The 12,002-nt window shown below is 46.8% G+C and overlaps 1 protein-coding gene across 4 annotated transcripts in view; it reads right to left on the reverse strand.

The window, feature by feature from the left end:
* The window catches only part of LOC129696414 (zinc finger protein 521), a 317,936-nt gene that overhangs the window by 125,942 nt on the left and 179,992 nt on the right, over positions 1 to 12,002 (reverse strand). The window lies entirely within an intron of this gene.

A 12,002-nucleotide genomic window follows, 5' to 3' on the forward strand; every position in this document is an offset into this window, starting at 1 on the left:
GCAGATACTCAGCCACGATTCAGGTAGGTTTTGTAACATACCTAAAATAAGCCATTATGAGACTGAGAAACAAGAATAAAATAAGTAACAAGAATGACAGAAGAATTCTCTCTATTACAAAGAAAAATCCCCAAACACCTATCCAACAGATCAGAAACACACTCTTCAGGAGTCAGGTGCGAATTTGTCAATGACTACTGTCCGCAGAAGACTTCATGAACAGAAATACAGAGGCTACACTGCAAGATGCAAACCACTGGTTAGCCGCAAAAATAGGATGGCCAGGTTACAGTTTGCCAAGAAGTACTTAAAAGAGCAACCACATTTCTGGAAAAAGGTCTTGTGGACAGATGAGACCAAGATTAACATATCAGAGTGATGGCAAGAGCAAAGTATGGAGGAGAGAAGGAACTGCCCAAGATCCAAAGCATACCCCCTCATGTGTGAAACATGGTGGTGGGGGTGTTATGGCCTGGGCATGTATGGCTGCTGAAGGTACTGGTTCACTTATCTTCATTGATGATACAACTGCTGATGGTATTAGCATAATGGATTCTGAAGTGTATAGACACATCCTATCTGCTCTTGTTCAAACAAATGCCTCAAAACCCATTGGCCAGCGGTTCATTCTACAGCAAGACAATGATCCCAAACAAAACTATACTACCTTTTGCGGCACGCGGTCCTTTCAGGGACGGCATCCAGCGATTTTTTTTTCGTTTTTTTTTCCTTTTTCCGACTTCCCGTTAATGTTTTTCTAGGCAGCTGAACACTGGCAATTGCAACGCCTAGTAGAACATCCCGCGTTGCTGTTAAACCCCCCACTCCTAACCTGTATGGTACATCGCGCACCCGGGGTGGCGCCGAACACGCATTCCACGATTCAGTAGATTTGGAACATACCTAACAATAGCCATTATGGACCTGTAAAAAGCTACAATACGTACCAAGAATGACAGAAGATTCTCTCTATTCCAAAGAAACATCCCCAACCGTATCCACGATCGAAAACACCTCTCGGAGTTTACGGTGCGAATTTGTCAATGACTACTGTCCCGGAAGCCTTCTGACAAAATACAGAGTTACAACTGCCAGATGGCATCCACTGGTACCTAGACCAGGGGGCACCAGCAAAAATCGGAATGGCCAAGGTGTACAGTTTGCCAATAAGTACTTAAATAGACAAACCAAGTCGGAAAAATGTCCTTGTGACTGTGTGGAAAGACCCAGATTAACATATTTTGCCAAGGAAAAAGGTTTATGGCAAGAGAAAGTATGTAGGTGAGAGGAACTCTTGCCCCCAGACCACGCTCACTACCCCTCTGTGTGACATATTGTGGTGTGGGTGTTTATGGCCTTGGGCCGTATTGGCTGCTGAAGGTACTGGATCACTTTATCCTATCTTCTACGATTGATGATAACAACTGCTGATGGGTTATTAGCATAATGGGACTTCTGAAGTGTATAGCACATCCTATCTGCTCTGTTCAAGTAATGCCTCAAATCCTCATTGGCCGGCGGTTCATTCCACACACAAGACAATGGATCCCAACAAACCTGCTAAACAAAAAAAACAAAAAAGAAAAACAAAAAAAAAAAAAAAAAAAAAAGAAAAAAAAGAAGAAAAAAAAAAAAAAAAAAAAAAAAAAAAAAAAAAAAAAAAAAAAAAAAAAAAAAACAAAAGAAAAAAAAAAAGAAAAAAAAAAAAAAAAAAAAAAAAAAAAAAAAAAAAAAAAAAAAAAAAAAAAAAAAAACAAACTGCTAAGCAACAAGGCTTTTTTCAACTAAAAAATGGTCTTTCCTTGAGTGGCCAAGTCCTAATCTCCCGATCTAAACGCATTGAAGCATGTCTTTATATGCTCGAGGAGAACACGTGGGGGAGTAGCCCCCCCCAACAGCATCGTTCAAAGATGCTGCATAGTAGCGTGGCAGAGCATGCTGCAGAGATAGACGGTCAGCAACTGGTGATGTCCATGAATCGCCGACTTCAGCAGTCAATAGTGGCAAAGGATGCATCAAAAACTAAACATGACTACTCGACTAGCTCACTCTCATTTACATGAGATTGTCTGTGTCCCAAACGCGATGGAACCCGTTCCATCGGGGGGGGACGATTTATTCAACAAAGCCCCAGCTGTAATTTCTACATGCTGAAAAACCAAAGATGCAATAATACCCTTTAGTGGAATCTACTATGGCACTTTGACACCACAGTGATTTTTTTTTTTTTGTCGTCTTTTACACATCACAAATTGTGTGTGAGACAGAGGGCAATTATAACTGATGCGCTCTAGCCGTCCCGATGCTGGAGTTCTCAGCATTGTTGCCATCAGTTGTCAGGCACTTCAAGTCCATGGGTGTCGGTGTGGGGCAGGAGGTGTGAATGGTGTAAGGTTCATTTGGCACGCTATCAGTGACCTTCAGGTTATGGAGGGATGCTTCCAAATCTGCTGACTAGGGGAAGAAGCGTTCCTGAGAGACTGGAGGGTGTGCGCACTTTCAAGATTCTGTACCTCTAAACTTCTAGCCGAGAGGAGTGGGGGCAGGAGGAATTACTGGTGATGGGACAAGTCACTGATTATGTCACGCTCTTGCATCGGGCGAAAAGGGGGTGAGTGTAGATGGAATCGATGGTGGGAGTCTAGTCTTTGTGCTGGACTGGGCTTACATATCCACACTCGGCAATATCTTGCGTCTTAGAGAGTTTTCCAAACAGCTGTGATGCAACCCCGTCAGTTTTGCAGCGAATTGTGACCAGCAGCCCGACTATCACACAACCAACCTCCCTCCCACGTGACCCCCTTTAACACCATGGGGCCCCCTGCCTCCGCAAGGCCACCATATTAGCCAAGCACCTGATTCGCACCCTGGCTCTTTATCGCTGATGCTCCCATCGTGCCACAGTTATAGGGTGTGAAAAAAACGACGCACACCTCTCTCTAGTTTGAGGGAAAGTTTCTTCCCAGCTGTATATTAGGCAACGGAACCATCATATCGGTATTTCTCGTAGTGCATCTGGTTGTCAACTGGGCATTCCAGTCTCTACTTCATTGGAGGACCGCGTGCGAGCTCAAGGATCTTGGTTTCTTCCCGGACTAGCTTGCCTAAAGGTTATCCCGTTCTTATCACCTATCTGTACATCTGTGAAGCTCGAACTATACATTATGTATTGGTCCTCAAAAACTAATTAGACACAACAAAACTTTTCAAACCGTACCTCGGTACACATGACATAAACTAAAATAACAATGTCAAAGATAAAAGTGCACGTTATCTATCACCACTGTCTGGCAACCTTTGGTGTGGGGAAGGTTTCCAGTTTGAGTACCTTTTCTCTACCAAAAAATTCATAACCTAATAACAATTACAGTACGAAAAACAGGCCATCTCAGCCCTTCAGTCTGTGCTGAACACTTATGTTCCCCTAGTCCCATCTACCTGGCCACTGCAAAACCCAGACCATACCCCCTCCTTTCAAACTTTTCCTTTCCTACTTCCATTTCCCATCCATATACCCTATCCAATTTATTTTTTAATGCATAAAAATCCTCCACCCTGTGACTTCATCACTTTTTCCACTGAAGCCTAGTCCCACAACGCTACCACCGTCTGAGGGTTAGCAGTAGTACTTTACTATTGGTATTGAAGCACCCCTACAAGCTACTTCTGTTGGTGAATGTGGCAGTCATGTCTTATCGGGTTGAATGATCTTCTGCCATAGGGTACGCAACATTGGGAAAAGCTTATCCACGGTCAACTCTGTCTATTCCCTCCTCAATCAATTTTAAAGCCCATCCCCCTTTTTATCGTTTCCGTTAAAAAAGGTTTCTTTCCCGTCCCCCCCCCCCAGTCCCCATTAGTCCCCCATAGTCCCCCCCCCCCTCCCCCCCCTTAACCTGTCTGCTTCTGCGCGGCCAAGTCAAGACCTAACTTTCAACAACCTTCTCTGTACTTAGTTGCTGAAACCCATGCCACATTCTAGTAACCGTCTGTACCCGCTCTAGTGTGTTGAAATCCTTCCTATAAATTAGATCAAAACCAAAATTGTACACCATACTCAGAGGTATGTGGAACAGGATCCAAAGCGTTCAACACGATACCTACCTCCGAGTCGCGTTGTGTTACAAGTGATGTCTCACAACACTGAAATCCCAACTTCTAGTACTCAATGCTATATATTTATAAAAGGCCAGGGCACCCCAAATCTTTCCCTTATAAACACAAACCACCCACCACCTACATGAGATTTCCAACCTTCATGGAACTGGCAGGCACGCTCATCAAGTTATCGGATCTCAGTCACATCTCTTATTCGTACCCACCCAGGGCAGCAGGGAAAACAGACCCAGTCCCTTCCTCACAATCGTTGCTCCGCCATTCCCAGACGAGCTCCTGGTGATCTATCTACTCTGACATCCCTCGTCAACAGATCTACATCCTCCTGACCATGATTATACTAACTATGTATAGCGGTAACTTGTCACACAGTACTCTCTCAGCTGACGGTATCTGGGCCACGGGGATACTCGCCCCACCTTACACACACAGAATGATACCGTGCGGAAACAGTCCCTGCGGCCCCTGACTTGGGTATGCGGACCAAGATGCTTTTCCCATCTATGCTCATTGTGCTCTCACCCCTGCCTCCCGTGTTCGGGTACCTATACTCTCCCTCGTATGAAAGCAGCAAGCTGGTTCTCCAATCTATGATTTCTGTTCACCTGCCTGTTTCAATGGTTGGTTATAGTATCTACCTCACTCACTCACGTCCTCTAGCCATCTGCTTCCATTTACCACCACCATTGTCAAAAGAGTTGTCCCTCGGGGTTCCTATTAAATCTTTCCCCCATCACCTTAAACCTACTGTATGTCCTCTGGTTCCTAATGCCCTGTCCCACTTAGGAAACCTGAACGGAAACCTCTGGAGACTTTGCGCCCCACCCAAGGTTTCCATGCGGTTCCAGGAGGTTGCAGAGGTTTCCATTCAGGTTTCCTCAGTGGGACACATTATTCCCCTGCCCTGTGCATTCACCCTATCTATCCTCCTCATGGTTTTGTACTCCGCTGTAAGATCACCCCTCATCCTCCTGCGCTTCTAGGAATAGAGTCCCGGCCTGCCCAACCTCGCCCTATAGCTCAGGCCCTCGAGTCCTGGCAACATCCTTGTAAATCTATTCTGCTTTCTCCTTTCATAGAAACATAGAAACATAGAAATTAGGTGCAGGAGTAGGCCATTCGGCCCTTCGAGCCTGCACCGCCATTCAATATGATCATGGCTGATCATCCAACTCAGTATCCCGTACCTGCCTTCTCTCCATACCCCCTGATCCCCTTAGCCAGAAGGGCCACTTCTAACTCCCTCTTAAATATAGCCAATGAACTGGCCTCAACTACCCTCTGTGGCAGAGAGTTCCAGAGATTCACCACTCTCTGAGTGAAAAAAGTTCTTCTCATCTCGGTTTTAAAGGATTTCCCCCTTATCCTTAAGCTGTGACCCCTTGTCCTGGACTTCCCCAACATCGGCAACAATCTTCCTGCATCTAGCCTGTCCAACCCCTTAAGAATTTTGTAAGTTTCTATAAGATCCCCTCTCAATCTCCTAAATTCTAGAGAGTATAAACCAAGTCTATCCAGTCTTTCTTCATAAGACAGTCCTGACATCCCAGGAATCAGTCTGGTGAACCGTCTCTGCACTCCCTCTATGGCAATAATGTCCTTCCTCAGATTTGGAGACCAAAACTGTACGCAATACTCCAGGTGTGGTCTCACCAAGACCCTGTACAACTGCAACTGCAGTAGAACCTCCCTGCTCCTATACTCAAATCCTCTTGCTATGAAAGCCAACATACCATTCGCTTTCTTTACTGCCTGCTACACCTGCATGCCTACCTTCAATGACTGGTGTACCATGACACCCAGGTCTCGTTGCATCTCCCCCTTTCCCAATCGGCCACCATTTAGATAATAGTCTGCTGTCCCATTTTTGCCACCAAAATGGATAACCTCACATTTATCCACATTATACTGCATCTGCCAAACATTTGCCCACTCACCCAGCCTATCCAAGTCACCTTGCAGTCTCCTACCATCCTCCTCACAGCTAATACTGCCCCCCAGCTTAGTGTCATCCGCAAACTTGGAGATATTGCCTTCAATTCCCTCATCCAGATCATTAATATATATTGTAAATAGCTGGGGTCCCAGCACTGAGCCTTGCGGTACCCCACTAGTCACTGCCTGCCATTGTGAAAAGGACCCGTTTACTCCTACTCTTTGCTTCCTGTTTGCCAGCCAGTTCTCTATCCACATCAAGCTTGACAACATCCTTCCTACATAGCAGGGTGACCAAAACTGAACACAATGCTCCGTGGAGCCTCACCAACGTCTTGTGCAACTGTTTTGTAAAGGCATTGTTTTGAAGGCTTGTGGGAGGGATTTTGCTATTGTGACTCCAAAACTCCCTGGGCTGCTTTCAAGCTGTGCACAGACCATTTTCCAGTTAAAAACAATAAATTACACATAATTATCATCATTAGGACTCAGCTAAAGTTGGTAATAAGATGGAAACAAATGGGAGGCTTGGACATTCAGATGGTAAAGGATAATGGGACAAAGATTGCAATTGGGAATATTTCAGAGGTAATTGCATTAACCCAAACACTGCAGTTGATGAAACATAGTTAGCGGGCACCTGAATTTAGTGCAGAATCAATTTAAGGAGTTTAGTTTAGTCTATTATTGTCACTGGAACCGAGGTACAGGGAAAAGCTTTCATGTTGCGTGCTATCCAGTCAGCGAAAAGACAATACATCATAACTTTTAATTTAGACTTTAGAGATACAACATGGATACAGCTATCACCCCGTACACTCGCACTATCCTGCACATTAGGGACTATTTTATCGACGCCAAACAACCTTCAAACCTGTATGTCTTTGGAGTGTGGGAATGAAACAGAAGCACCCGGAGAAAACCCATACAGATCACGGGGAGAACATGCAAACTCCGTACAGACAGCACCGATAGTCAGGATCGAACTCAGGTCTCTGGTGCTGTAAGACAGCAACTCTGCTGCTGGTTTATATTGTGGTGTAATTAACCAGGGCTCTATAAATGGTAGACGTGCCACCCCTTGTGCTGATCACAGTCAAGCAGTCCATAGTGTACCGTGTGGCCTCATGTTTGTAAAAGGGATGAATCCAGTTTAGACGCACTTAAACCTGGCTAAATCCACTGTTGGAAGAACTCGGCAGTTCCTCAGCTTTGGCTTCAACTCTACTGCTGCGCCACTGTGCTACACTCTAGGTTGCATCAGTAGAAACTAGTCTATAACTGGAATAGACCTGCAATTCTTAATTCTTTTACTATCTCCTTGACATCCCAAGATGTCAGTGAAATGTACAGGAGCCTGAAAATCGTGATCTCCAGGTTCAAGAACAGCTTCTTCCCAGCAACAATCAGGCTCATGAACACTGCCCAACACTAACCTCAGCAACTGTGATCTTCTGTGGACTGGGTCTTCAGTTGCATTACAGACTTCGATTTTGCACTATTATGGTTATCTTGTATATTAATGTCTGTTATTAATTTGTTGTATAATTGATTATGATATATTTATTGTGCTAATGGCCTGTTAGGTTGCTGCAAGTAAGAGTTCCATTGTTCCGTTGCCAATGCATAAGACAAACACACTTGACCTACCCACCTTCACCAGAGAAGTAAGGAATGAGCAGTAAATGTTGGTCTGGTCTTCAATGTCCACATCATTAACAATCATTAACTAATAGAATCTGAGTGTTTTCAATGTCAGTTCAGAGGAAGATATCTTGCACATCATTTTGAAATACTACCAGCTGTACACAGTGACCATTTGAGAGTAGAAATACTTTATTCTCTCATCTTAGAGTGCAGTGATCCCTCTTTACAAGTCTTCCCACAGTGCAACACTCCCTCAATACTGCCCCCCCCACAGTGCAACACTCCCTCAATACCCCCCCCCACAGTGCAACACTCCCTCAATACCCCCCCCCCCCCACAGTGCAACACTCCCTCAATACCCCCCCCCCCCCCCCCCCACAGTGCAACACTCCCTCAATACCCCCCCCCCCACAGTGCAACACTCCCTCAATACCCCCCCCCCCCCACAGTGCAAAAACACTCCCCTACCCCATACCCCCCCCCCCCCCCACAGTGCAACACTCCCTCAATACCCCCCCCCCCCCCCACAGTGCAACACACTCCCTCAATACCCCCCCCCCCCACAGTGCAACACTCCCTCAATACCCCCCCCCCCACAGTGCAAACACTCCCTCAATACCCCCCCCCCCCCCACAGTGCAACACTCCCTCAATACCCCCCCCCCCCACAGTGCAACACTCCCTCAATACCCCCCCCCCCCCCCCCACAGTGCAACACTCCCTCAATTACCCCCCCCCCCACAGTGCAACACTCCCTCAATACCCCCCCCCCCCCACAGTGCAACACTCCCCCAGTACCCCCCCCCACACATTGCAACACTCCCTCTCTAACTGTCCCCCCCCCCATGTGATCCCTCCTGCCCTCCAACTGTACGACCACTGTGTAACCGCCCCCACAGTGCAGCACTCCCTCAGTACCCCCCCCCCCCACAGTGCAACACTCCCTCAGTACCCCCCCCCCCCACAGTGCAACACTCCCTCAGTACCCCCCCCCCCCACAGTGCAACACTCCCTCAGTACCCCCCCCCCCCCCCCCCCCCACAGTGCAGCGCTCCCTCAGTACACCATAAGCCACATTGCAAGCATCTCTCCCTAAAATAAAATCAGCCGTCATGAATTTCCACGGAATCAGGTGCTCGGCTAATTTTCTAAGAGTCCTGGTTAATTACTCCACAATATAAACCAGACAATTCCTTCTCGCCGTGCACATCAGGTACATTAAACATGTTGAAGTATCGCACGTACATTCTCCCCTCCGTCTGCTCAGGGAGGCAATAGATTATTTAATGTCCACATTTCCTCCCGCAAAGTCCCTCACCCTTGCTTTGTGCCATGGATGAGCTGATGTGTGGTTCAAAAGTTAAGACATAAGGACACTGTAACTGCTGGTTTATAACACTCAGCGGGTCAGGCAGCTTCTGAGGAGAGAGAATCATGATTAACGTTTCAGGTCTGTGTCCTTTCAAGGGAACAGATATGGATTTATTCATATTTGATTGTAAGGGAAGGGAAGCGGCCGTTCCAGGTGTCCCATGCCGCTGAGAGAATTCTCCCGACGCTGGAGCACCATCACCCGGCGAGAACGGCCTGGAACATCGGGCCTCCGTAAAGGCAACTGTGGAGGCCTCAATAGGCCCAACTATGGGTGGACATGGGATGGGGACTGGACTTTGTGCCTTCCCTCATAATGGGGACCATTGTGGGGGGATGCTTTTATGTTTAAATTACTTTATTACTGTTATTTCGGTATTCTTTCTTTATGTGCTGCATGGCAAGAAGCATTTCACTACACCTAGGTGTATGTGACCAATAAAATAACCTTTGAACCTTTGTCTTCTCTGGAAGGGGAGACCTGATAGAAGTATAGAGAATGATGGGAGGCAGAGACAGAGTAGACACTCAGAACCTTTCTATCCAGGTGAAAATAATTGAACCATTGAAATATCAAATACTAGAGGACATTGGTTTGTGAGAGATACGAAGTTTAAAGGAGATGTGCAGGGCAAGTGTTATGCAGGGAATGGAGGGGTATGGATCACTTGCAGGCAGAGGAGGTGTTTATTTTGGCACTGTGTTTAGCACGGACATTGTGGGCCGAATGGCCTGTGGCTGTGCTGTACTGATGTGTGTACTGACTGGATAGACTCGGCTTGTACTCGCTAGAATTTAGAAGATTGAGGCGGGATCTTATAGAAACGTACAAAATTCCTAAGGGGCTGGACAGGCTAGATGCAGGAAGATTGTTCCCGATGTTGGGGAAGTCCAGAACAAGGGGTCACAGTTTAAGGATAAGGGGGAAATCTTTTAGGACCGAGATGAGAAAAACATTTTTCACACAGAGAGTGGTGAATCTGTGGAACTTTCTGCCACAGAAGTAGTTGAGGCCAGTTCATTGGTTATATTTAAGAGAGAGTTAGATGTGGCCCTTGTGGCTAATGGGATCAGGGGGTATGGAGAGAAGGCAGGTACGGGATACTGAGTTGGATGATCAGCCATGATCATATTGAATGGCGGTGCAGGCTCGAAGGGCCGAATGGCCTACTCCTGCACCTATTGTCTATGTTTCTATCTTTCTATGTGTTCTATATTAATGAACGGAGCCTGAGGAGGGGAGGAGAGGAGAGGAGTGTAAAGGGGGAAAGAGTAGTGCTATATGGAAGAACAGGAGATGAAACGGTGGAAGAGGTGATGAGGCTTTGTGAGAGAGGTTGGGGATGGATCATGTGAAGAAACAGGAGACCAGAGAGCGGGAGGGATGGAGCCAGCGACGATGACGGATGTGACAGGTGAGGAGTGAGGCCGATAGGAGAGGAGAAGACAGGAGAGGGGACCGGTGTCTGACCTACAACGCCCTGGAGGTGGGCTGCAGGAGGTGCCCCCAGGGCACAAAGGTGGATGGGCGAGGAGAGGGACATGGGCTCGCTGCTCGATCCACACGTCCCAGACCGGAGGATCGACAGCAGCCTGGGGCCCGTCCGGAATGGGCACCGCTCACAACAACTGGAGCGCGGACTGGACTTTGAAAATGCCGCCAAAATATGGCGCCACTTGTATGCGGGATCAGTAGACTATTTCTGTCACGTTGCTATTTGGGGATGTACTTGGGTATGGCGATACTGTACTGGACTGCAGGTAAAGGGATTTCACTCTGCATTTGGACTTTGCACAAGTGACAATAAAGCAGCATTGAACCATTGAAACGACGGGGAAACAGAACTATTTTACTCCAGATGGCAACAGTGGGCAGGTTTAACCTCCAAACTCCCCCAGTTATGAGAGGTCATTGACTTGAAACGTTACCTCTGTTTCTCTCTCCATAGATGCTGCCTGACCAGCTGTGTTTCCAAATGTACTATCTTTGTATGTATGTTTGTGTATCTTTGTCATTTTCTTTGTCATGTATGTGCCTGTCTTTGTGTTTCTTCTCTTTGTGCCATGTATGTGTGTTGCATGTCTGATTTATCTGTCCGTTCATGTATGTGTCTTTGTGTGTCTGTCCTTTTATACTCACGCTTGGGAATATAATTATGTGTCCGTGTATTCGTCTGTCTGTCCGTGTCTTTGTAAACATGAGTTGCATGTCTGATTTATTTTGTATGTTCACGTACGGATCCGTGTCTTTGAGTGTTGTGTCTTTGCGCTGGTGTTTGCGAGTCCGACTTACCTGTTTGGTCATGTATGAGTCATTGTACACATGTATGTGCGTCTGATATACTTTGTTGATGGATGTGCCAGTGTCTTTGTGTGTCTGTCTGCATCTTTGTCTACACGTTTGTGTGCCTGATGTTCATGTGTGTGTCCATGTCTTTGTCTTTGTACCCACTTGTGTCCATGTCTTAGTGTGCCAGTCCGTGTCCTTGTACACACTTGTGTCCATGTCTTAGTGTGCCAGTCCGTGTTCATGTACATACTTGTGTCCATGTCTTTGTCTTTGTACACACTTGTGTCCATGTCTTTTGTCTTTGTACACACTTGTGTCCATGTCTTAGTGTGCCATTCCGTGTCCTTGTACACACTTGTGTCCATGTCTTAGTGTGCCAGTCCGTGTCCTTGTACACACTTGTGTCCATGTCTTAGTGTGCCTGTCCGTGTCCTTGTACACACTTGTGTCCATGTCCGATGCACTTTGTTCATGCGTGTGTCCGTGCCTCTGCACACAAGTGTGTCCACACTCAGGCACTACCCACTGACGGTTAGTGCGTGGGCCTTGGATGTTTACTCCAGCCCTCCCGCTGTCTAGCTGGTCAGTGAGGCGGCAGGACCAGGATCCAGCACCACCACAACATCGACTAGGCCGTGGGTAGT

Source organism: Leucoraja erinacea, chromosome 4 (assembly GCF_028641065.1).
Source record: "Leucoraja erinacea ecotype New England chromosome 4, Leri_hhj_1, whole genome shotgun sequence".
Taxonomy (NCBI): domain Eukaryota; kingdom Metazoa; phylum Chordata; class Chondrichthyes; order Rajiformes; family Rajidae; genus Leucoraja; species Leucoraja erinaceus.